The sequence below is a fragment of the Microchirus variegatus genome, assembly GCF_963457635.1.
Source record: "Microchirus variegatus genome assembly, chromosome: 14".
Lineage (NCBI taxonomy): Eukaryota > Metazoa > Chordata > Actinopteri > Pleuronectiformes > Soleidae > Microchirus > Microchirus variegatus.
Window position 1 is genome coordinate 12,265,657 of NC_139815.1, and position 27,042 is coordinate 12,292,698.

Below are 27,042 nucleotides of genomic sequence, written 5' to 3' on the forward strand. Positions count from 1 at the left end.
TAAAACATTTGAGCAGTGATTTTAAACAAGAGGTCAGAACAATCACAGATGGATTTGGGTATTGAGTTCCCGAGGGAGGAGGCTGTGTCTCCCCAGAATCAGCATTGAATCATTTTGCACTCTCTGGTTTTTGTCTTCTCCATTTTAAAGTAGCTTTCTATAATTGGCAATATGTATTCAGCCCACACGACGTTGAGGTGTGATGGATTTTAGTTGTGTCATGCTCAAAATTGCAATTGATCGGACGGCGAAGTCGGTCAAACGGAAGAAACTGACTTTAAGTCAGTTTGTGACTTAAAGTCAGTCAGTACTTGTCATGTGTGAATGTTTTAAATGCCTGGTCACTGTTGGACGGATGTAACTGAAGCTGCTTCCCTGGCACCTCGTATCTGCTTTCTGCTTTTCCCACCTCCCACTGAGTTCTGGTTTGCCTGCCTCCCACTCAGTCCACCGTCCAATGCACGTTACATCACAGAATAGAAGCCGATACAATCCACAAGCGATATGAAGAACTGGTTGAGCACGAGTGGCGTTCGCGAACTGATTGGTTTTTAAATATACTCTGTATGAGTCAAGGATAGATTATAGATCTGATTCCCCCACCCCCTCCACACCAGTCTATAATTAAACATAAAGTATGTTTCAGGAGGAGCAGCCTGTCTGAGCAAGTGTTGCCCTGCAGCAGCCTCTGTGTGTGTTCTGTGGTTGATCCTCTGTCAGGTTTTAAAAATACTAATTTGTGGCCATGCCGATCAGTCTGGAGCAGCATTATTCGCCCCCACATGGTTGTGATATCGATGAGGCTTTCTGACCTCCTACTAAACAGGCGATTTTTGAATCCTCGTTCATTAGCGGTGCAGAAATAATGTCTTATGGATATGTTCAGGTTCTACAGTTTCAATATGGATTTAGCTGTGATGGATGTGCAGGATTTAGGTTAGTGCGTGCGAGATATAACGTTACCGATGTATCATTTCGTTAATGTCACTTAAACTATGACATAAAACTTGATCTGTGTGATGAAATTATGTGAAGTGGTCTTGTTTACGTCTGTCACTTGGAAATGAATACCCGCTATTTATGATTTGCTACCTGAAACTGCTCGCCGTGGGATAGGTTACAGCGTTTTTGGCTATTAATATTTTTAACACAAGCTAAAATATGGGTATTTATGATTTTAAAACTGCCCTTCCTTTTTGTAGTTATTAGTACGGTACATCATTGTACATCATATAATGATCCCTTTCTATTTTTTCTTATATTGCACTAATGTGCTGGCAATGGCAAGATCACTTGATGGTTAGTTTTTTGGGGACAGATCCAGGCGCCGTTTAAAACCTCCGCTTGTAATTTGAGGGAATTTGGCCACAGCTTACCGCCGTGTAAAAACCCCTTGGCTGAAAGAGTATCTGTTCTGGAATATGTGTCAGGTTACAGCTGAGCTCTTGAGCTATTACTGGACTGTATCTCTGACAGAAATCCCTGCTGCCATGGCTGCCACCTCGAGCCATTCTTAAGTCACCGTGGCAGAAATGTAACCTCATCAGATGTCTGTTGGACTCCAAGCAGCCAGCACACTGTGAACACTGTAGTGTAGAGCCCACTGATACAGTGAACACGTCACTGTACGACACTCTGTAATTGTTATGTCTTATTAGATCATACATGTCTCTGGGCAGGGGAAATTCATCTTTACATCTTACCCGTTCTTATCTTGTTATATTTAAAGGTGCATTATGTAATAAATCTAAAGCAACTGGTCATAAAATCCTCCTAATATGTCACAGAGACTCAAGAATAATGTTCATATAACAAATTGAACTCACCAACAACATTAGTACAGCCAAAATATTCGCATAAAATTTGTTTTTTTGCAGACTGCAAATCATGTTTACGTTTTGAAATCATGTTTTGGCATGTGGTGCCACCTACCGCTGTCGACCAATTCTTGCAGTCAATTCTTACGTCTGAGCTATAATGGCGGAAAAAAACAAAACCAAAAAGACCTCTGTATTTGGATTTGGCCACATTCTTGCATATTGCGCCTTTAAACTAAAAACAGGTTAAAATATGAGTGAGAACGCAAAGAATCGGTTCTGAAAGTGCTTCTGAAAACCCTTGCGTTTCAGCAGTTTGATGGGATGGACGCGTCTTCTCTTCTTGTCCATGAAGACTAAACGGAGAGTAACAACGTCGACCATCACCAAAGGTTATACGTACTGTAGCTTTAATGTTACAGGAGCACGCCTTTTACGTGGAGATAGTTGTTTTGCTTCCCCAGACATTGTTTAAAGAGGCTGTAGACGGCAAGTGATCCATGAACTCCAGACATTTTTTGTTATTTATAGCAACCTATTCATGTTTCTTGCAAGGGAAGTGGCAAGTGTGTCATAAATGGTTGATATTTCTCTTTTTTTAATCGACAGAAATTGGGAATAGCGTGACAGCTGAATCTGCATCCAATGTCTTTAAACCTCTTTGTGTTTAAAATATTTGAGGCTCCCCATCTTATTCTTTAAAGCTCTTCTACTACTTCTATTTCCAAAGTCATGTGCTCATTACTCAACCGGTTTGTTGTTTGTTGACAAATTTCAACATTTGTATCACTCATCGAATTATTTTCGGTCTCTCCGTGACGTTGGTGGTTTGTGAAAATGATCCTGTATTGGAATTCCCCAGGAAGTGACTGCGGGGCTGCTCGGGGCTTTGCTGATTGGGCGTGAGTGAACGCTCTGGCTGTGCTGGAAATGTATACCCCCCACTCCCACTCCCACTCCTCTGCCCTCCTGCAGCCCCAGGACAGCTATTCTTGGTTTTCCCATAAGGATAAATTCTTGCTACAAATGTTTGGCAGCTAACTTGGGGAGTTACCCCCACTGTATAAGGCCACCCTGCAAGCACAGGGGGCTGAAATTGTCCCTGTGTTGATGCATGAGGGTGTTTTAACAAACACTGGGGAAGATGGCAGATGCAATATTGTATGTATTCTCTTTTTTTAATAGAGTTGACTGTGTTTTTTCCCCCTCCCATCTCAGTTTTGATTTTGAAACTGTGATTTGCACTGCGATACAAGACGACAAAACCATCATACACCGTGCTACTACTAGGGCTGGACGATTTAGGGAATTTGGCAATGTGATTAGTTATCAAATAATTTAAACCAGTTCTGCCTTGGGGTGTTGGACAGATTTGCTCTCCACAGGAAGAGTCTGTCCTACAAGCACCAAAGACGAGACGACATAATACAGTGACGGTAACAATCAGTGCCGACTCCTCCACTGGGGTCAGGAATCGGTTGTCTTGCCCTAATTTGGGGATAAGCAAAATAATTGTTCAAAAGATTAGGTTAAAGGTCCCATATTATGCAAAATCAACTTTTTAATCATTTAAATCCTTATATCTGGGACTCTGGAGGTCCTATCTGTCGGCAAAGTGTGAAAAAAGATGACTCACTCATGTTTTTGTGGTCCTCCTCAGTCTAAGTACAGGAGATAAAATACTGCATGTTGACTTCCGCACTCATTGGGACGTCGCAGTGCGCTAAATTCCTGGAATCGTTGTCTCGCGGAGCTCCGCTTTGTCCGTAAAACATGCGAGAGTTCTGGCGAGGGCAACGGTGTCTGAAAACCGGAAGTCCGCGTAAAGTTCTATTCTTGGCTCCACAGTGCAGCACAGAGTTCTACACAAACTTCCAGCCTCAGAGGATTTATCTGTCCAGTGGATACATGTTATATATGACGGCAATGTGCCTGCTAGAGCCTGCAAATGATCACTTTTCCAAATGCTAACTGCAGTTAGCTCCCAGTAGCCTCTGTGGCTGATGTCCTTTCCTGTCCCTTAAGCTTCGTATTACTTAAAACGAGTCCTTTAGGGGATAGAAAAGAACGGCGACAACACGCGTTGAGCATTTCTCTGATCTCTCTCTGTTCCGTGTGTGCATCTGTGGCTGCTCGCAGCGGAGAGAGAACATCCCCAAAAGCATACCATTTAAAACGAGCTTGAAAATGATGTTCTTTTAATTAAAATCAAAATGATGTTATGCAATAAAATGTTTATGCTGATGTTTTTCCAAAAGGCTTAATTAGACTTACAATATTGGTTATGATGAGAAGTCTTACCGTGAAGTTGAAAGTTATTTCAGGAGTATCGACTCCTGGTGAGAGTTGGACAGGTTTATGATGCACAATAATCTGGGAGGACACGAAGTAAACAGTTTGTTCCTGAGAGAAAAAACACACATAAAAGGGTCCTGTGCACCCAGGACTCGTTCAGGTCCACCAGCCATCAGGGAGAGTGGAGACCTTTAGAAAACCAGCTGAAAAATATATACATACAGTAAATTGGTAGTAGTTAGTGGTAGCTGCTTTTTTTTAAACCAAAACAGCCAAGTATAACGTTTCTATAGTCAAGAGTTTAGTCAGAGAATACATTGCTATCTGTAAAGGAGTTGATTCATTTACAGTTGATGTGTGAATTCACAAGGCCAGAATAAATGTGAAACTTTAAAATTTTAGATTTGAACTTCTGTTAAAGTACGTCTGTGGGGCAAAAGCTATGGAGCAACTTTAATGAGACTTTTTAATTTTTTTTATTTCTTAAAATGAACTTTTTGTGGTAAGGACCAGACTTTTTCCCAGAAATGTACTCCAATAGAAAACTGCAAAGAGGATAGAGACTTATCTCCACCAGCAAGTTTTGTTTCTGGCTGGCACACCCGTGATGTCACAATTCATGGATGGGTGATGCAGGGGATAAAAAAACAACAACAAACAAGCCACTAATTTTATTTATTGTGAAAGAAGCTGAAGACAATCCCAGCAGTGCTGACTTTAGAGGGGAAGATTCTGGTGTCTGCAGACTTTTGTAAGACAGGAGTCAGTGGTTGCAGTTTTTCAATTAACAGTTAAACTCCTTAAGCCATGATAGTGACCAAAGTAAGAGGTCAATGACCTGAGGCCTGTGGCTCTGACCTCACTGTTTAATGAAGACTTTTGAGCTGCTGGACAAACGGAACCAGCTTGACCCAATGCAATTCACACACTGGGCCAACAGAGGGTTAGATGATGCTAGTATAACTCTATTTAAGTATTTGTACAAGCATCTCAAGGGTACAAAAATGCATGCCAAGCTTTTATTCATAGATTATTCCTCAGCTTTTAATACAATTCAGCCCGACATAGTTTCTAATTTATTGCACACTTTAATTTTGACGCTGACATGGTGAAATTGGTGTTGGGTTTTTTAAATTGTAGGCCCCAGGTAGTCGGGGCCAGTGTGCGAAATATCCATTAATAATATTTCGCACACTGGCTCCCATCTCCCATCTCCCATCTCCCATCTCCCATCTCCCATCTCCCATTTGTTGCGCAATACTGTTTCACCACCCCAGGTGCCACCCTGCAGTATCGGCTATCTTCCCTGTCAGATGTGGGCTATTGTGGGCCTTTTCCACAGCGCCATTTGGAAAGCAATTATTAAAACATTAAAAATGCACAATTAAAAATAAAATAATAGACATTTTGTCTGGTTAAAAAGGATAAGAAAGAATGCAAAGTGTATTATGTATGTAGATCATATATGTAAAACTGAAATTACAAAAATCTTAAGGAAAAAAAGATGCTTTCCAATTACACTGTAACATGTTTTAGACCTCCCTCAAGTTTTGCATTTAAGGCTTTCAGGGGGTCTTGAGTGTTAATCAGAGGGGGGTCTAACCCCCCCCAGACCCCCTTGTATTTCGCACAGTGGTCGGGGCTAATCATGCTTTATCCCAGAAGTGGCTGTCATTTGCATGTGGTGTGTTTTACCATATTGTATTCTTTATACAAATGACTGTAGGAGCAAATACAAGGATAGGCATTTTCTCACGTTTGCAGATGACACAGTGTTAATCAGTCTGCAGGATGGAGAGGTCAATCATGGGCCTGTCCTGAATGACTTTGTAAAGTAATGTGATGACCAATTAAAATGAACTTAAAATGTCTTGCTTTGGTTTGAACAAATGACTAATCAACTGATAAAAGATGAATTACTAATAAAAAGATATGGCCATCGACCTCAGAAAAACCTCAAGGACTCACTTGTTGAGACAGTGAAAGTGCTTAAAATACCTGGAAACGGTGATTGACAAAAATTTGAATCCTGACTTCTGCGATCTGAAAAAAGGGCTCGCAAAAACGTTACTTTCTGTGCAGACTGAAAAGTGCAGTCGATCTTGGCCAGGTACAAGTGCCCCAGTGTTAAAAGCAACAGGTTTAAGTTCTCGTTGCTCCCTAGTGCAATGAATGCACTCAATTCAGACGGAGTCTTTTTTTGTTCCATTTATCCTTGTGGTTGTTTTGTTGCCGTTATGTTGTATTGTCCTACTGCAAATCTATTTTCCTCTTGAGGGACAATAAAGAGCTGAGCTGAACTGAACTAAGTGTTCAGTGTTCTGAAAGCCAGCGAATCTCCTGTCTCCTGTCACAGCTCTGTCATGGAGACCAGCGAATGTCACTTGATCCCCACGATGTCCCTCCTTAGCTACACCGTCTCTTATTTGAATCCAGAACGCTCAAAACCTTAGTGTCCAAGGCCAGGCTCTTTCAACCCTGATGATGCCAAGTTATTTTTCTTAGACTTTGAAATATTCTGTGTTTTTTGTGGCATGGTTACAACACAGCACAACACAATGATCACTGTGTGATATTTTTGCAGATCTGTGACAAACAAAGATGTTTTCTTCGGTCTGTAGAATTTGGCTTTAAGAAATGCGATTTGAAAATTGCAGTAAGCCATGCTGCGATTTCGATAAAATTTAGATGAATTGCAGAATGAATGAATGCGATGATCATTATATATCTTTGTGCTTTTGGTTTGTAGTTTTTATATCCTTTGCACAGTACTTTGGTCGGCTCCACCTGTGTTTGAATCTGTTTTTGATAGCGATGCACGATTTTGGACCTTTTGCCGATATATTGGATATGCCTTGGCCAATTACCGATAAATGCGTTCTTTCCTGAGTCCAACTGCAGAGATCGTCGAATCACTTCTGTAATGAAATGATCAGAATATGTTGCATACTCGTGTCACAGCAGATTTAGGTATATTTTTTCTTTGTGCAGCCAATTATGTGCACCGTTATTGTCATTAGTCATATCATGCAATCTTGGCATCTTTTCCAACTTCCGCCGATACTGATATTGTGCCGATAATACCGTGCATCCCTACTTTTTGATGATATTTTGTGTTTTTTTGTTTTTTGTTTTTTTTTTACCCCCAACGAGATACCAAATTTCCCGTGGCCCTGTGCTTTTGCTCAAATATTCGGTACAATGCAGTTCTACGTTGGACTCTCTCGAACATATCCTACCTGACACTGCAAAAATCGGGGGCACCAGAAATAGCCCTTTAAGTGGCAGTTAATGTACGACTGTTACACAATCATACTGTCACAGTTCCTCGCCCTCGGCTCAAACCTTTCTGTCTGGAGCAGCAAACTTCTGCTCTGCACCCCCACCTCTCTGCAAGCCTCTGATATTGCTCGCAGAGCTTAAATAGAGCTATATAAGGGAAACCATCCTTTGTTTATTAGTTAAGGGGAGAGTACATGGGAGAGTTGCCAGGCCTCGGAGTAGAAACTGGGGACAGAAAGGAGAAGACGAAAGACCACTCAAACACAGTGTGCTCTGCTATGTGAGGCCTGTAAACATGGCTCCCTTTTTTTTATGGTGGCGTTGCGAGTGTGGCAGCTGGTTTACATTACATGTGGAAAGCTCTGCGTTAATCAAGGGGCCGAAAATAGCCTTTTATTTGTGCTATGTGCTATGGGCAGGGCTCACTGTTGCAGCACTCGCCGCAAGGATACGACGCGGTTGCATTCGCTGCCTCCCACTGACTTTGTCTGGTGGACATTGTCAGACGAGTTATGAGCCATGGAGATTGTTGGAGATGAGCCCATCCACCTGCTGCAGACGGAGCCTCTGCTATTGTTCAACTCCCAGTTTTGGCAGGTGTGTCCTGGCTGTTCACTACTCACCTCCGCTTCAGTATTTCATCCACTGACTCCCAAACAAGGTCCAGTAAAGAAAGAACATGTTCGGGATTGAGATTGAGTATTGTTGAGGGGTTAGGTATTTGCAGATGTCAAATGACTGATGAGTTCTTTTGGGAGCATGAGTAATTATTCATCCTGCTGTATGAGGTGGTTGAATTATTTATTATATTTGTATGCAGTTAGTGCTGGACGATATGGCCAAAATGTTACTACATGTACACCACGAATATTCAAAGGTTTGGGGTCACTTAGAAATGTCCTAATTTTTTTCATTTTTTCAATGATTATAACATTAAATGAATCAGAAATACACTATACATTGTTAATGTGGTAAACGACTATTCTAGTTGCAAACGTCTGGTTATTAAAGGAATATGTACATGGTGTACAGGAGTATAGAGGCCCATTTCCTGTGTTCTAATGGTACATTGTGTTTGGTAATCGCGTTAGAAGACTATTGAATGATTAGAAAACCCTTGTGCAATGATGTTAGCACAGCTGAAAACTGTTCTGCTGGTTCTTTGATGAAAGCAAAGCAATTATTTTGAATAAAAATCATAATTTCTAATCTTGTCAACATATCGACTACGTTTTCTATTCATTTTGCAACTCTTAGTGAATAAAAGTGTGACTTTTAATGGAAAACACCAATCTGTCTATCTGATAGTTAATTATGTTAAATATCAATGACGGCTGATAATGTTGTGATGTTTTTGACCATATCACCCATCTCCAAAGGGTATTTGAGAAGTCTGACAGTATTACTTTGACCCTGGGTCTCTCGTTTTAATTGAAGCAGCTCTTTTAAATTGTGCCTGTCTTTCTGTGGAAAAAAAACATTTTATTTACTCATGAAAAAGGCCTGGATACAGTTTCTACTGCTGGTCAAAACTTGCAAAATCAACCTTTTTAATCATTTTAATACTTACATTTGGGATTCTGGATATGGTGGTCCTATGAGTAGGCAAAGTGTGAAAAAAGATGACTCATTCAAGTTTTTGTGGTCCATGTCAGTCTAAGTACAGGAGATAAAACACTCTTGTTGATTTACGTGTCCAGTGGATAAATTTTATATAGGACGGCAATGTGCCGCCTAGAGTCGGAAAATGATGGCTTTTCCAAATGCTAACTTCCTGTTAGCTCCCGGAGACGCTGACGTTGTTTCCTGTGTCTCATTTGCATTTAAAGAGACAGGCACTCAAAACTGAGCGTTCTGAACAGGGCTGTTTTGGCAGAGTGATTGAACTGCTGTGGTGCTTCATCCTTAAGGTATTTTGACCAAAGCATGTCACAGACATGTTCATTAGGACACCAGGGAACTAGTTTAACTTGGAGAAACAGGGTATAATAATAATGTCTACTTTAAACTAACTGGTGCATTGCAGTAGAGCTAATGCCAGTCAGAGATACGAGTCTTCAGAAGTGTCATAATTATGCTAATTTAATGAGGCTGCTTCGGCAAACTATTATAAAATGACTTCTAATCGTAGTTTGAATTTGTGTTTTCTACTTTGCCAATTTGTAAAAAAAAAAGAAGAAGAAATGATTGCAGTAATCCTCTGAGCATAAATTTGGTGGGCACCATGTTTCATATCAGCACGTCTATGGGGAGCTTGTTCTCTCGCTGGCAAAGACATAAATGCTGCAGTGTCGGATTCCTCGCTTTAGATGGACTCGGGAGTTTTTGTCTTTCGGACTTGGGGGTAGAATGCCAGCCTTGTCCTCCTCAGTTGTGTTACTTATCTTCCTGGAGCAGAAAACACCCCCAGGGGGCAAGGAGGGCTTCCAACCCAACCCTTTTGCCTTCTTCTTGACAACACGATTGAGTGATGTCTCTCCTTTGATGACTGTTTGTCAGAAGTATTCAGAAACACTCTCTCAATTAGCTACAAGATTGTTGAAGATGTTTTACAGGCGCGACTATAAAAGAACAAGTGGTAAATTTATTGCGGGCTGCACTGAAGCAAATGTTCATACGGAAACGTGGTGTTGTTTTTAAATTGGCAACGTGCACTGCTTGGACAATAAGGGATTTAAATGGCAGTTGCAGGTGGCAAATGGGATTTTTGTTTTGGAGTTTAGAGTTTTGTTCGATGTGATGCCAATCCTTCTTTCCTTCCTGCAGCTGTTGGGAACCAGGTGAACACTCCTGTGTAAACTGGCATTCCTGCGCTGCCACACATTCCACAACTGTATATCCACAATGCTCCATGAAGGCAGCCTTTATGTGGCACACATGACGCTTGTTTTCCTGTTCTAATGATTGCGGATGCAGAGGTGGTACTTGGCACGCTGTGGTAGGGGATAAGCGTTCATGCATAAATGTCAACGGTGTAATGATTCTCCAAATCTGGTGTTACCACATTACTGGTTTGAGTGTGTAGGGTGACTGCAGTCTCAGCATTATTATACACTTCGTTCTAATGAAGTAACCATAACTCATGGTCATGTGATGCATTCAGAATACAATAAAATGGGTCACGTAGAATATATCTTCTCCTGGATTTAAATAGAATGATCTCATCCTACATGGTGTAGTGTAAATTATGAAATTAAATATAACTTTTTGAAAAGAAGCAGAAGCAATGGCAATTCCTTCATGGTTATATCTATATTATATTATATCATATTTATATGGTTTTGGTGTTGGTTTAACCATGGTTTCACCCCATCACATCATCAAGAGAAATATATTTTCAGCATGCATTGATCTGTTAATCGTTGCGATCGTGGTGTTTTCTGCTAAAACTAAGCCGCTCCAGGATCAGTTAGTCTGCTGACATAGCAGGAATCAGTAGTAACATTCCAGCTCAGTCCAACAGCAGTTTTCCATCTTTATCTCAAGACTTAAATCAATCCCCTGCTTAAGGCCACATTATACTTCTCCGACTGCGTATGCGTTATCCATCTGCGTCACCACGGAGACGCCTCGAGCATTTATACTTCTGCGTCGTGGTGACGGACACTCGCTGCAATTTCCCGCCCGATCAGTAGGGGTCGCTGCGCAAGGTTGTTGTGCTTCTGGCTACAGTGAGCAATGGCGTCCGAGAAAGAAAGAGAGCGAAAGACTGTTGTTGTTGAAACAGTGGCCGTTTCTCACTTTTCTGTGTCACGGAACGCAGTTTTAAGAAAATTTGAGGCGAGAAATTGGCCATTTAGGGTCTAAACATGTGCTGTGTGTGTTAAGATATGACGTATTTATAGTTCGGCAGCGGCGTTATCGGCGGGGATCAGCTCCGCCTCTGTCAGGACGCCCGGAGCGCACTGAGAGCCGGCACAGAGCAGCTTAGCTCAGCCTGTCCTGAGGACCAATCGCAGCTCTTGCCGTCTCCGTAGTCCCTTGACGGAGTGACGGACACTTAAAAAATATTCCGTGCACCCGGAGACGACGCAGAGGCTCTTCGACAGGTTCTGCGTCTACGCAGAGGACTCTGCGTAGCTACGCAGAACACTTTACGCAGGAGTATAAATTGGGCTTTAGTTTCTCTTCCCCCGTTATCTCTGTTTCGCCACTCAACCAGATCTCCTCCCAACACCGTTGGAAAAGCGAGCATGTCAACACCTCAGCTGCAACACATTCACAGGGGTGAAATGACACGGGTTGGTCAATCAGCAGCATGCCCCTACACTCTTAGAAATAAGGGTTCCAAAAGGGTCCTTCTACAAGGGCTGAGGTTCTACCTGGATCCATTTGCTTCTGAGAAACCCTTTCCCAAAGAAAGGGCTTTTCAAGGGTTCTTGGTAACACTTATGGTTAAAGTTAGAACCAATTTGATCTTGGTGGAACCCTCCAAAAGGGTTCCAGGTGGAACCTTTATAAAAAGGTTCTACCTGGAGCCAAAAATGGGTTCTTCTATGAGGACAAGCCGAAGAACGTTATATGGTACACGTTTATTTCTAAGAGTGAAGAGGTAATTGGAGGACAGGAAGGTTGACAGAATAGTCCCACTGACATTAGATGTTTCTTAATTCTTTGGACTTGTCTTGGGTATCTAAAAAAAAAAGACTCTGTGGATGATTTGTCATGTGGAAATGGGTCACCTGGCCTACATTTGGCTCACACTCAGTTTCACTGTCACTTGCCTACAAGGACACAGCATGAGAAATAATTGGTATGTGATAATTCAGGAGTATTTGATGGTTGAAAAATCTGATTTAATCCCAGTTTTTTAAATGTTCTTCTTTCATTTTCTTTTTCTATTACCAGTGGCAATGTTTTTCATCAGCATACATTCTCGGGTCAAATGAGTCTGCGATGCATATGGTTTTTTTTTATTTGCTTCAGCCTGGATTAGTGAGGATGTGAGGTCTGGATGATAATGTCTTCTTTGTCTGTTCTAGTTCCGCCACCAATGTGCCATTTCAGGCACAACACTTTGACGTATATTAATTTTACGTCCGTATTGCCATTTGATAGTCTCTGCAACATTTGCAGAGACTATCATTTATTTTTATCAGTTGGATTGATTTAAAGGGAACAGACAACCACTGGCAATGGGAGTTGTATTAGCTTAACCCATGGTTTAAAATCCTGGGTATACCTGTTATTTTAGTGTGAAAGAGGTTGTAGAAAGTTATGTTACTTAACCTCACTAAATCTGTGGGAGAATCCATTGAGTTTGACCTAGAATGATTGTATTCATGTTTAGAGCTGAAAAGGAGGGGTCAAGTACAAACACTATGGGCAAAATGTATTCACTAACAGAAACTGGAAACTTTGGTGTATGAATTTAAAATGATGCAACGCACAGCTGCAAAAATGTGACGAGAACCGACCCGCTTAGAAGACTGTCGGCGGTGCACAGCGGGTGGTACGATGACACCCTCGTTGTGGATTTTGCTCTCTTTACTCTGCGTCTTTAAATGCAAAGTTGAGTTATTTGCCATTTAAATAACCTGCAGCTGAGGCACAGTGTAAGTTCTCTCCACTGGCTGTATCTGTTGTCACAGAGTGTGATCTGTGTTGTGTGCCTGCCACTGCCATCAGACTCTGTAAACAATACAGAGCATTTAATGTGTATTAGGTGAGTAAAGGGAGTGGTTCCTGTCTTCTACCAACAATAGAGGAAGGAGGCATAGAAATACTGGGCTGAGGGTAGGTGCATTGTCCCATGTATATTCCATATTATAGTCTAGGTTTAAATGGTTTTTTGATCACTAAATATTAAATGAATAGGCATGAACTTTTTTTTGTTTTACGCCATTAGTGGGAAAGCAAGACCCAGATGAACATGCTTTTGACAATGATGCTCCAGGTCCTTTCCAGTGCAATATCAGTTTCCCTGTCTACCACTTGTCTTACCAGCCTCATGGGCGGACAGTGTATAGGGGCGATTAGGAGGAGAAAGAAATTTTTTTTTCCTAACCAATTCCAAAGATCCTTAGTACTAATATTCCTTTCAGCCATCTCTGCCAGCAAAAGTAGTTATTATCAGCGTTCTAGACATATTATAGGTCATTGTCCAATCAGAATCATGTCATCAAGTCATGTTTTAAATGGTCCCGCCTCATTTGGGTGCGATTCGATTGATGTGGAGAAATGTTGAAATGTTTTTTTTTTTTTTTGCAAAATTACTCTCCAATGCATTTTCAATGAGGATCTTGGAGCTAGCCCTAACATACTTGCGTCATACGTAAACTGAGCAAAGAGAGGAGGAGTCGTGTCTCCCGATAAGTTGTTCGCCTCTCTGCTCCTGGCGCCCTTAGCGAATCTCACTGTTTTAAAAACACACGGAGGATTGTGCTCGTTTAAAGAGGAACATATTATGCAAAATCTACTTTTTAATAATTTTAAGCCCTATCAGTCGGCAAAGTGTGAAGAAAGATGACTCACTCATGTTTTTGTGGTCCTCCTCAGTCTAAGTACAGGAGATAAAACATGCGATGTTGACTTCCGCGCTCATTGTGACGTCGTAATGATACATTCCTGGAGTTGTTGTCTCGCTGAGCTCCGCTTTGTCCCTTTAAAAATGCGAGAGTGCAGACGAGGGCAATAGTATCCAGAAGAGCAGATGTCTGCGAAATGTTCTATTCTTGGCTCCACAGTGCAGCACAGAGTTCTACACAAACTTCCAGCCTCAGAGGATTTATCTGTGCAGTGGATACATTATGTATATGACACCAATGTGCCGGCTAGATTCGGCAAAAGATGGCTTTTCCAAATGCTAACTGCTGTTAGCTGCCGGAGACTCAGTGACGCTGACGTAGTTTCCTTATTTGCATTTAAAGAGACAGGCACTCAAAAGCGAGCGCTCTGAACAGGGCTGTTTTGGCAGGGTGATTGAACTGCTGTGGTGCTTCATCCTTAAGGTATTTTGACCAAAGCATGTCACAGACATGTTCATTAGGACACCAGGGAACTAGGTTAACTTGTAGAAATAGGGTATAATACGAGTCCTTTAACCGGTCCCAGCACTAACTGATAAGTACACGTAGTTTTACTAGTGCCACGGAGTTCACGCTTTCATACGCGTTAGCTGTTTATGGCTTGTAGCAGTGGACAAAAAATTGCAGAAAAAATAGCCCCCCCCTGAAATTTTCTTCAGGAGCCTCCACTGATCCAGCCTGTAATTGTTTTCACGTCGACTCGCCCTGGACTATCCAGAAGGGAAAGGTATCACACCTCGAGAGGTACTTATACATGAAGGAAACCTTGACTGTAAAGGCAGCTAATGAAAACGGAGGAAATTGCACGGCAAATCCTAATAAAAATGTGTGTCCGTCCACTTCTCTGTTGACTAAATTGGCTTTTGAAGGCCAAAGCGGTCCGAGGCGGCAGACAGTTAAATGTCTGCTTGCAGCTGTTGCACCCAATGAGCGGATTAGAGGAGTGCCATATCTCCACGGCTGAGATGCAAGAGAAGATTAGGTCAGGTTGGCTCATGAAGAGGGAACGCTGCATCCTAATCTGCAGGACTGCTCGACCAAGAAGCTGCCTTTTCAAGTGGGCTTTGATGATTTACTGTCTTGTAAATGACGTATTCCCTTCTGAGGCGGCCTGTGCATTTTTAATGAGCCATTTGTGAGGTTTTTAGTGAGTTTTAAGAGCAAGGACACTGACAGATGTGTGGGCCAGCACGGAAAGGTCACTCCATTGTTTTTTTTTTCCCTCTCTAAATGTTTAAACTCTTCTTTTTAATTAGATGATTTAGCTGTAGTACTTCTAAAAAAAATTACTAGTACTAGCAGTTCTAAAAAAAACAAGCTTTTAAATAAATAAATCCTCACCACTTTAACCAATTCTCACTCACTGTGGTGCCGTTTCTGTTTCTAATATTTCTGGGGTGTAATATATACATGGCTGTGTTTTATAAAAATGTGTTGTTGCCAAATATGGAGCCAGCGGATTGTACATTACCTCATCTATCCCATTGTTAAGCAATGATTAAAGTAACACAATGGTCTGGTGCAACAGTGAACTCTGAAGCAGTGCTTTAGTTTGTGTAGCTTGCATTTTCAACCTGACTTGTATAACCCTGTGCTCATTGTATGCACACAGTTTGAATCACTTCAATTGATTTATGAATGAGTGGGGGTGTATAGGGTTGCAACATATGCCGTAAAGTAGGATGTTCTAGTTCTTTTTGTGGTGCGGACCCAAAACCACAAGTTGCAAAGGGACATTTTTTGGCAAGGGATTTGTCATTTTTTGTGCAATGCTCCAACATGCATTCATTTCTGCTCATTAGAATCCTCGATATATCTGTTAGTCGTCAACTTTGTCTGCTCTGTGGCGTCGTTTCTCACGGTGGCGCAGAGAGTTTGACCTCCCTGTTTTCATATACGCGGCTGCTCTCCTCTGCTCTTGTGATGGTGGTGACAGACATGACCTGCCTGTGGAGTCGCATATTTTCAGCTAATTCTGCAGCGCAGCATTACTTAGCGGCCTGTGTGGTTGTTAATGAGTAACTCGCAGGAAATGGGTAATAATACACGTCAAGTAAATCATGTCATCTGGAAACTCGGGGGCCATAATGGGTCATAAAATGGTCAGCTGTCTAAAAATGTTAAGTTGTCCATTCTATCATTATAAACTCTTCAAACAGTTTGTCAATTATCTTTATCATCAGGTAACTGATGATGATACATGTCCATGCGTTTGTCACCTCTGACCTGTGTGCTGCTTTTTTTTTTATGTGACAAAATGAACAAATTTTCTTGGACTATTGATGCAGACTGTAGGCTTCAGAAAGAAGTCGCACATGTTCATTTTGCAATTTCTTTTCACCCCTCCGTCTATCGTTCATATACCACTGATCTTTAGCATTCAGTGTTTGTGCCTGTCTGTAGCAGCTATTTACAAACTTAAGAAATCCGTAATTATCCATCAACATAAATAACTTAATTAAAATGAGCAAATTAACATTGAGTGCAAATGTTGAAATATTAGACGTATATGCCGACACATTTGTGTATGACATGTTATACTCGGTCAAACAAAAACATAATTTAAACGCCATGGATTAATTATTTCTTAAATTCTTAAGAACCTGGGAATCACAGGCCTATAGATTTCATAATGTCATAGTATGAAAGAAGGTAATATATGTATGTATGTATGTATGGTACATATATACATATGTACGTGTATATATGTGTAAATAATATATATGTGTAAATATATTATATATATGTATATATGTATACATGTGTGTATATGTATATGTATATGTATATATATATATATGTATATGTATATATATATATGTATATATATATATATATATATATATATGTATATATATATATATATGTATATATATATGTATATATATATATATATATATATATATATATACATATATATATATATATGTGTGTGTGTGTGTATATGTATAGATATACATGTGTGTGTGTATATGTATAGATATACATATATGTGTATACATAGATATACATATATGTGTATACATATATGTATAGATATACATATATGTGTATATGTGTATACATGTATACATATATGTATATATGTACATATACATGTATATTACCTTCTTTCATACTATGAACTTATGAAATATATACACACATATATATATACATGCATATATGTGTGTATATATATATATATATATCAAGGTGGGAAAAGCAGAAGCTGTGCTGCCAATTACACAAGACCACTGTCAACTTATATTTCCATACGGTGCTTCAAATAAACTATACGCTATTATGCCATAAAATATTGTAAGGTTCTATAGATATTTTTACTTTCACCCCATAATAAATGCTGTCTTCCCCTTTTTATGCGCTTGTCAGAGAAACTTTCAACGTCTTGTCTCGCTCTCTATTCCCACACGTATAGGTTCCCGCTCACAAAGTTTAAAACGACTGTAAAGCAGCATGTAAATCACAAGCCTAAGCACATTGTTAGGCTTGGCTGCCTCACACCATTCATGGAACTGAGACTGGGTCCGAAAACAGAGATGAGGGTCTGTGTAATTGAATTAGGAGCTGTGTAACCTCCCCCTTCTGTGGAAGGGCAGGACTAATCATTGAGAATCTCTGCTGCCTTCCCAAGAGAGAGGGTCGGAATATTTGCCTTGTATAGAAGAGAGAGACGAAGGGGTGTGTGTCTCTCTGTGTGTGTGTGTACATCATGTCCATTTTTATGTGCAAATGGTGCTGTGCGGTGTTTCATTATCTGTATCTTGACCAGAAAAAATAGTATATCTATCTGGAAACATGGCTCCTGACCCCTTAACCCTTTAACTGTGTGTGTGTGTGTGTGTGTGTGTGTGTGTGTGTGTGTGTGTGTGTAAGACTGCATGCGCTCATACTCAACTGTGATGCACAGCAACAGCTGTTGTCCAGATGTCCTCAAACCCCCAACTATGAAAGGGAAACGAGGCTTAATGCAAGGAAAATGCATACTTTTTTTGATCAGTGAAACGGGAAATGTAAACTATTTTAATGATCAATTGATTAATTTGATGATATTTGAGGTTAACCCTTTAACTCTAACTGAGCATACCACCGGCAACACGCACTTTGCATTACGGCAGTTACGCGACGTTTTGTGCTATCGGAGAAATTCCAACGGTTTTGGAAACCTGAGACTGAGTTGTTGTTATTATGGTAATTTCACTCGCGCTCTTTCAGGAAAACTGGAAAAATCAACGTCTTTGTCGCCAGAGAGGAGCGAGTGGGAAGAACACTTGTCCATTTTTTGCTCCATTGAGAGACAAAGACTCAATTCTTTTGCTTTTAAATACGTTTTATACCCTTCCTATTTCAAATTCAACACACAAAAATCTGGCTGCAGTGTTTTTCTAAATAAACCTTTTTGTTTTTTTCTTCATTTTAAATTGTTAATACACTATTTTAACACACACTAAATTGTAAAATATGCAAAAGCACTTTAGTCACAGGACATTCTCTGGTCCTTTTATGGTTAGACATGTTGACGGTGATGTGTTTAAGGGGTTAAATGATATTTGATTCCTACACTTTGGGCTTATTAGTTGATGATAATAGTTTCAGCCCTAAAAAGTAATTTTCTGCTGTTAATGCAGTGACACATCTTAATGATGATCACTGAATAATTTTGTTTAGTGTAGAACCTCTGGTTTGTGATGCAGACTTCCTCATCGTCTGTACTGCTGCAGAAAATAAATTTCTAACTCTTCGACTCATAAACACAGCGAGAGCAGATGGTTCATGTTTGTATAGATGGAGGCATTATAGTCGTTTGGTGCATTGCAGCAGTGTATTCTGGTTAAAACATGTCATTAAGTCGACATTGTTTAATCTCAAGCTCTCTGTCTGTGACTGTGGTGAAATTCTGTCCCATATCTGCATTGAAATCTTAAATGGTGATGTTAAATAGATGAGCATGCTTTATATCTCTCTTGTTTTCCAGATTTTACGACTTACTGTATGTCTTTTTTGGTCCTTTACTTCTCTCAAGTGCCAAAATGAGTGCCATTGTGGACAGGTGTCTCCATGAGTGGGCAGTGGGTAATGAATCCCCTAACACTCAAAGAACTTCCCCCGCCTGGAGTAATTATGCCGAGATCCCCTGGACCCATTTAGCTAATTGCATATCTGGGCCTGCTGCTTATATTTGAGAGCGGCGGGAGATAACAGAGCGTCAGTGGGCTTTGGTCAGTCTGCTCTGCAAGGCTGAGATTAGCATGAGTCAGGTCCTTAAGTCCCTTTCTCAAAGTTTGTTTTTCTGTCACTCTTTTACACTTTAAAAAAAAAAGTGTTTTGCTGCTTTGTTGGATTTTGCTGAGCTGATGTTGTGGGAATAAAATCACTCTTTTTTTCCCTTAATGCTACAGTTGAATTCCAGACGTGGTCGCAGCAGAGACGGTTGATTTTCAGAAGATCGACTGCACTTAGCCCATTGTTCTATTGTGTGTGTGTGTGTGTGTGTGTGTGTACTAAAATGAATGTGAGTTCTGACTTGATTTTACAGAATAATGAGTCTAATTGCACATTAGGAGGGAATATACACTTGCCACCCACTTTATTAGGTGCACAGGACTTCTAATAATGTCTTCTGCTCTTGTAGCCCATTTGTTTTAACACTTGATGTGTGCATTCTTTTGCATACCTTGGTTATAACGCGTAGTTATTTGAGTTACTGTTGTAAGTATTATTTCAAACTAGCCTGGCCATTGTTTTTCTTTAAAATTGTCACTCACTGGACTCTTTTTGGGACAATTTTCTGTAAACGCTTTATGGTAAATGGTCTGTTTTTATATAGCATTGGTGACCGATGTGCAGCACATTTTTCTATCCCTCATCGTTAAGTGTCTTGTAGAGTAGTGGAGCCAGGAATTTAACCCACAACCTTCGAGTTGAAAGATGACTCGCTCTACCACTGAGCCACCGTCACTCCGGTATTGTTGTGTGTGTATAGGCTGTAAATATCAATAGATCATCAGTTTCTCAAATACTCAGAATTTCAGCAGGTCACCATAACCATGTCTATGGGAGTTTTCCACTACATAGTCCCAACTCGCCTCGCCTCTACACAGTTTGGTTGGTTTTCCATTACAATAGTACCACCTCAACGTGATCGCAGGCTTTCAGCAGTGCCGTCACTAAATAAACCTCTGTTAAGATGAGATTTTATACGTTTCCTTTGCTAAATGTTGGAGATTAACCCACGTTTTCAGGATTGTTGAGACTTTTTAACTGATCTAAACTTCAGCATTATTTGGTTCGATTGTTGTGCCTCTTCCCGGGACGGCACTCTGAGGATTGTAGTATCGACTTAGCTCGCATGGTACTTCGTCTGAGCTTGTACTAAAAAAGGTGCTAGGTAACGAGTAATATCGTGAATGGAAAAGCAAAATAACCGCGCAGAGGCGAGTCAAGTCGCACTAGTCGAAACATGCCATAAATGCGCGAGTCGCTGCCATCTGACTGACTAATTAGATATTTGTTAGTGCTGGGCACGTTAACAGCGTCAACATTAACGCATGACGGGTTTCTGTGACGACTGACCAGAAAAAAGATGTGCATGACGTCATGTTTACGAGATTCCCGATTTGTTAAAATGAGTCTCTAAAGTAAAGCAGTTTTTCGTGCTGCGGCACCGAGTTCCAGGCACCGCTTACCAGTTAGCTGCGTTAGCTTCTTTAGCGCCGTTAGCATGCCTACAGTCGAACTGGAGCGGTCTGTTCATTAAACGAAAAGAGCAGCACTACAAATAACCAGCGTTCCTGTGTACTGCGTATGTGTGCTTCTGTTTTTAAAGTTTAGCGTTACTTTACAGACTCATTTTAACTATCGGGACTCGCGTAAACATGACGTCACACGTTGACGCCGCTAACCCCGTTAACATTAAATATTTGTGTTTACAAGCAGTTGAACAGGTGTACCTCTATAAAGTGGCTGGTGAATGTATATACATAAAAACAAAATTGGAACTATTCCTTTAAGAGGAGTAAGTTTATACACACGTATTTTCTCCAATCTCTTCAGGAAAGGAAGCAGATGGGAGTGAGTCATGCTTCCCTCTCGGCAAACGGTTGCCATTGATCTTTGAAGTGGCCTGCAGCAACGACGACAAAACTCAGCCACCGTTCGTTTTAGCGCAGCATCAACTGTGTGATAAATAGGGTTAATATAATGAATTTAAATTTATGCTCCGGCTTGATGGGGTGGCTTAAAGTTTGATGTTTAATGTGCTCGGATGCACACGCTCCTCCCTTGGTGAATAATATGAGTTGCCGCTTCAACCTTTGTCTAATCCAGCTGTGTTGATGTTGAGGTGCCATAGTGGGCAAAGTTATTAAAGTTTAATTTTTGGGGCTGGACTTAGGTGTTTCCCAGGCACCACATTGTCTGACCTGTCCCACTCTGCATTGTGTGATTAATGAAACTGCAGCATGGATGAACAATGGAGTCTCCATTGGCATATTGTGTTTCTAAAGATCACCAGTGGCGATGTTGCCCCTTGTGTGACCACCTCTGAGAGGGAACCAGCCCTATTTACTCTTTTTGTTGCTTTGGCAAATTTAAGAAAATTAAATGCTCATATTCTTCTCGTCGACTGGTGCGTCTCGCTGTTTTCACCCCGAGGAACTTTGCTCAGAGCGGTGGCCTCGGGCACAGACGGAAGAATTACAGGAATGCATTTGTCCCTTAAGTTGTATCAGATAAGGTTTCTCTCTTTTTCAATGGGGTTTTGTGTAATTTGGGTTCTCACATTTGTTTGCCCCTGAGGGGAAAAGACTCGGTGCAACCCCACTGTTACGTTATTTCAAGTGCTACTGTGTCTCGGCTTCATGTCAACACGGAAGGACGACAGGGTGCGGCTTGTTGCCGTGAATTAGTAGCACCAACAGCTGCTCATGTGTTCGTATATCATTGCCGCTTTAGTTCAGTATTGTAGTAATAGTGACACTTTTTTTTGGTGTTTTCTCATCAACCTACACATAACTTCTTTTTTGCGGAGGTAAAAGGGAAGTTTTCATTCATACGATTTTCGTGACCCCTTTTTTGTGTCCGATACCGATGTCACAAGCTCATATCTACCGATATTAGTCCGTAACAGTTATTTTAGACTAGTGCTGGGCAGTAGGTTAACGCACTACGCGTTTCCATGACGACTGACCGGAAAAAGACACGCGTGACCTCATGTTTTCGTGCAGCGACACCGGAGTCCAGGCAGTGTTTACCAGTTAGCTCCGTTAGCTGCATTAGCTCCTTTAGCGCCGTTAGCGTGGCTACAGTCGAACTGGAGCGGTCTGTTTATTAAACGAAAATGAGCCTCTAAGAGGCTTTAGAGACTCATTATAACAATGGGAAGCATTACTCACTCCCATCTGCTTCCTTTCCTGAAGAGATTGGAGAAAATACTTGTGTAAACTTACTCCTCTTAAAGGAATAGTTCCAGTTTTTTCAATATACATTCACCAGCCACTTTATAGAGGTACACCTGTTCAACTCTTGTAAACACAAATATTTATTATTAACAGCAACGCAACGTTTCCTTGACGACTGACAGGAAAAAGACACAAGTGACGTCATGTTTACGTGACTCCAGATTGTTAAAATTAGTCAGTAAGTAACGCTAAACTTTAAAAACAGAGGCACACATACGCAGTACACAGGTACGCTGGTTATTTTGTAGCGCTGCTCTTTTTGTTTAATAAACAGACCGCTCCAGTTCCACTGTAGGCATGCTAACGGTGCCATAGGAGCTAACGCAGCTAATGGAGCTACCTGGTAACTGGTTTCACGCCATGAAAAAAACTGCGTTACTTTAAAGACACATTTTAACAAATCAGGAGTCTCGTAAACATGACGTCACGCTCGTCTTTTTCCGGTCAGTCGTCATGGAAATGCGCCATGCGTTAACGTGCGTTAACGTGCGTTAACGTTGACGCTGTTAACCACCGCTATCGCATTAGCGTGCCCAGCACTATTTTGGACCATTTCTGAACTATGAAGCTGACTCGTTTCAAAGACATCATTCTGTAACAAATATTTTTCTCCCAAAAAAGAAGAGCCCCAAACGTGACTTTTTTATTTCCATTTTTACAGTCTGTTCATTGTGAAGCATAGGATATCTGGATTTTTTCGGATTTTACATTTTTATCTACAGATACCGATACTGAAAGGATACCAATTCCCATCCCTAGTGGCATTAATTCATCGATACCTTTTTATTGATACGCCAACGTTTCCACCACCGTCAAGTTGTAAAAACATAAATGTGTTTCTTGGGTGAGCTCCGCCTGTTCAATGGCTACACAAAATGGTGTTTGGGCCAATGACTACGAATCTATCCGAAGACAAAGAGTGGTGTATTCACATTTTGCCAGTTAATTAAATTATCCATCTGTAAACACCTCTGCACACAAGGACATGCAATGCTGCTTCCACACTCTTATCGGGTTCTTGGTAGAACCCTCCAAAAAGGGTTCCAGGTAGAAAAAGGGTTCTCCTATGAGGACAAGCCGAAGAACCTTATATGGTTCTACTTAGCACTTTTATTTCTAAGAGTGTAGACTAGAATCATTGCTGCACTCGAGTGACATAATGGTATATAAGGGGAGTCTAACATTTCTGACCTCCTTAGTGGAATCTGAATAGTGCCTCCCAGTAAGAAACCTAAAACCTTTTCTTGCTACCTGCCAGTGTCAGCGAGGCTCGGGGGACAGGTTGTCGCTGTTGGCTGCCTGAGCTGAAGTGAATCTGAGCTCGTGGGGGAGTCGGATGAGTAAGCAGGTAATCAGAAGCCAGATAGAGATCGTTCCAGCATCTTTTAGTGGCTCTGGCCGCTATTTTTCTCTAATCAGAATGCAGCAGTTTGGATTCAACCCTCTATTGTTACATTGTTTTGAGTTCTTTGCGCTCTCCTCTGCCGCAGTGAAACAAAGCACAAAACTATGGCTGCACTTTCATTCTCTTCTACTCTTGATTGACAGTTTATTTTCTGCATGCATTAATATAAATCTGTTATCTATTTCCACCCTTGCATTAAAATATAGAGTAGTTAATATTTGAATGGGGTTGCATGGTGATGCTTTACCATTTTGTTTTACATCCTTCCATCCAATTTCAACCGATTTCGGGGTGCTGTGCCCATCTTAGCTCACATAAGGCGATAGGCGGGGTTCACCCTGGACAGATCACCAGTCCATCACAGGGCCACATATAGAGACAAACAACCATTCAACCATACACTCTCACACCTACGGTCAATTTAGAGTGTCCAATTTACCTAATCCCCCAATCCGGAGAACCTGGAGAAAACCCACGGGGAGAACATGCAAACTCCATGCAGAAAGGCCCTTGTTCCAACCGGGGCTCAAACCCTTGTGGCCCTGTTTTACATCCACACACTGAATACCGAATCAAAGCTTCACTTCATGAAATTGAGGTCAAAATATCGGTCAGAAAAATTGCAATCTCTTAAACTTTCAGCCTTACTTGGAGCACATTATTATTGAGTGTGTTTGTGAGACTGCTCTGTGGGTGAAGGGGGTTGAAATCTCCCAGCGGGCAGAGGACCTGCATGATGGGGAGTTCCTGCAGTGTGACGCCTCCTCCCTCCGATGATCCACACATTGAGTGTGTTTCACACTTGTCTCCTATCAGTCTCCGGCTTGTCAGCAGAGCGGCAGCGGCGTGCGTCATTAAATCTGGCTGAACGAGTACGGCCTGGACAATCGTACAACCTGCACCACTTTGTTGTGAAATATTCTATTTGTCCTCCAAATAATTATTCCGTTTCAGAATATTTGGAAGCCGTAAATGTGGCAACCTGACAAAAAACCGTGCTGTGCTTTACCACATGTGCCACATGATATTTTTTTGTTATAGATGTGGCTGATTTTATTTTATTGACCTCAGCCAAGGAGGTATATGTTTTCGCCAGAGTTTGTTTGTTTGTCTGTCTGGTAGTGACCAACATAACTCGAAAAGTCACTAACAGATTTGGCTGAAATGTCTGCAATGGGACCAGGAACAAGTGATTCAATTCTGGACGTGATCCGTAGATACTATCACTATTTTTGTTGCTATTTTGTGGGGGACTGAGCTGCCTTGGCGGAGGTCTGCACTCTCTGAGTGCTTTTCTAGTTGTTATTGTTTTATTCATTAGAATGTACACATGGTTTTAGAGACAACCTTTTTAGGTGGCAAAGACCAGACAAAATCAAATCTATTTTATTTGTATAGCATCAATTCAAACCTCACGTTATCTTAAGACACTTGATCAGGCAGTGATCAAGCACATGGCATCGGGAAACGTGTTAATTATGTCACGTTTTATGATTTTATCACCAATTATGTCCCATTTTACACACAGTACTAATATTACTTGCAGGTGTTGTGTATTTCATGAATCAATACCAGTACTATTCTGTGCACATGTGACACGTTATCCATGTATTATGTGTTGAATTATTGATTAGTGCAGTCACAGTGTGATAAACCACAATTAAATAATGAATATGTCTGCTTAGATGAACATTATTTTAATTTTTAGTGGTGCGCTCCTGTGTGATACGGGCTCAGAACTGTTTTCACAGCGCTTTATTTTAGCACCAGGTTGGAATTAAACTGTAACACCCTTTTGCCGTGTTTGATAAAGGTGCCTTTCAAAATTTGCATTCACCCACTTAATAAGCCGCAAGTGTCTTCTCTCCACAACAAGCTAATAGCTATTTTGCATGGCTTAATTTCTTCCTCCATAGCCAATCGCACATACCTAAAAATATGGTGCTGAGCATATTTTGTGCCCCTCACACGAGTACACCCTCCACATAAACTATGCTATTTAATTAAGAGGGAATTCAATGTTTTCATATTCAGTTCTTTTAAAATCTTTTCTTTTTTTCTTTCAGCTGTGAAGACCAGCAGACGTCAAAGGCTGCATTTCTCTCAGCAATAAGGTAAGACACTAATGACACTTAAACACTGCACTGGATGGAAAATGGGAGTTTCATTGCAGGTCTCTCTCCCTGGGAAAAAAATTGAGACACTTTCATGTTTGCACCTTCATCGCTACAGATGGTGTGCAGCAGCACACGCCGAAAATATGAAATCACACTTTTTGAGTCATCGCACAAACTTGACTGTGAAGATGTTGAAGTTTGTGTCGCGACACACAGATTCACTTTGAAATTCTTTTTCTACGTCACTGACATCTGCATACATCGTGTTATTATTCTTTTACACTGACTGTATCGAGCCTGTACAGGCACAGACGTACAGTGTCTTAATTGTACGTTGTGTCATGCGTGCGGCATGTTTGTCATTATAAGGAGCGGCTTTGCAGCTGCCAGGGAGACGCCTGCAAGCAGAGAATTAATCCCAGGAAGCTTTCTTCGACGTAGATTTCATGCTGCAGCTCTTCTCTTAATTACAGCAGCAGCATTATTATCTCTACCTCTATCTATATATATATATATATATATATATATATATATATATATATATATATATATATTAAAAAACAATGGCCTAGTCTTCCTGTTTCCTACCAAAGCCAACCAGGAAATAAGAATATATTGACTAGCGAATGGGGGCGACTGCAGGATGAAAAATGTCCATTTAAGTGGAGGCCTGTGGGTAAATTATTTATAATGTCAGTAAACATTTTTTTTGAGCAGCTCATGGTCTCAATCTCTAGTTTCAGATGTTCCTATTTAGAGGAAATTAGACGAGTACGGGCATACTAGTGGACACCAGTGGGATTGCAGGTGACAGCTGTGAATTTTCAGTCGCATACGTCAACAGGAGTCTTATTGGTGAGGTCACATAAATTGAAAAGCTCCAATTAACGTTGCTGTTGGGCAGAATGCATCAATAGAGTCCTCTGGGAGGGGGCGGGCCATTTCTGACGTGCTGCCGGTTCGACCAATAGGAATGCTCTCAGTAGCTGACCAATCACAAGACAGAAAACAGGATTGCTGCAAGAGCCAGAACTGACTGGAGAAGTTGAGAGGCTCATTTGCAGGATCTATGAGGTTTTTGACCATAATAACAAGCGAATATTTTTAAGTTGACCTCCAAAACTCACATATAAGTGAGAT

General features: G+C 41.0%; 1 protein-coding gene across 1 annotated transcript in view; it reads left to right on the forward strand.

Annotated features, from left to right (window-relative positions):
* The window catches only part of LOC310936620 (talin-2), a 111,468-nt gene that overhangs the window by 8,028 nt on the left and 76,398 nt on the right, over positions 1-27,042 (forward strand). Inside the window, exon 2 of the mRNA XM_083900700.1 lies at positions 25,852-25,899. The gene's annotated coding sequence lies outside the window, so the exon portion shown is untranslated. The remainder of the gene's footprint in view (positions 1-25,851; positions 25,900-27,042) is intronic.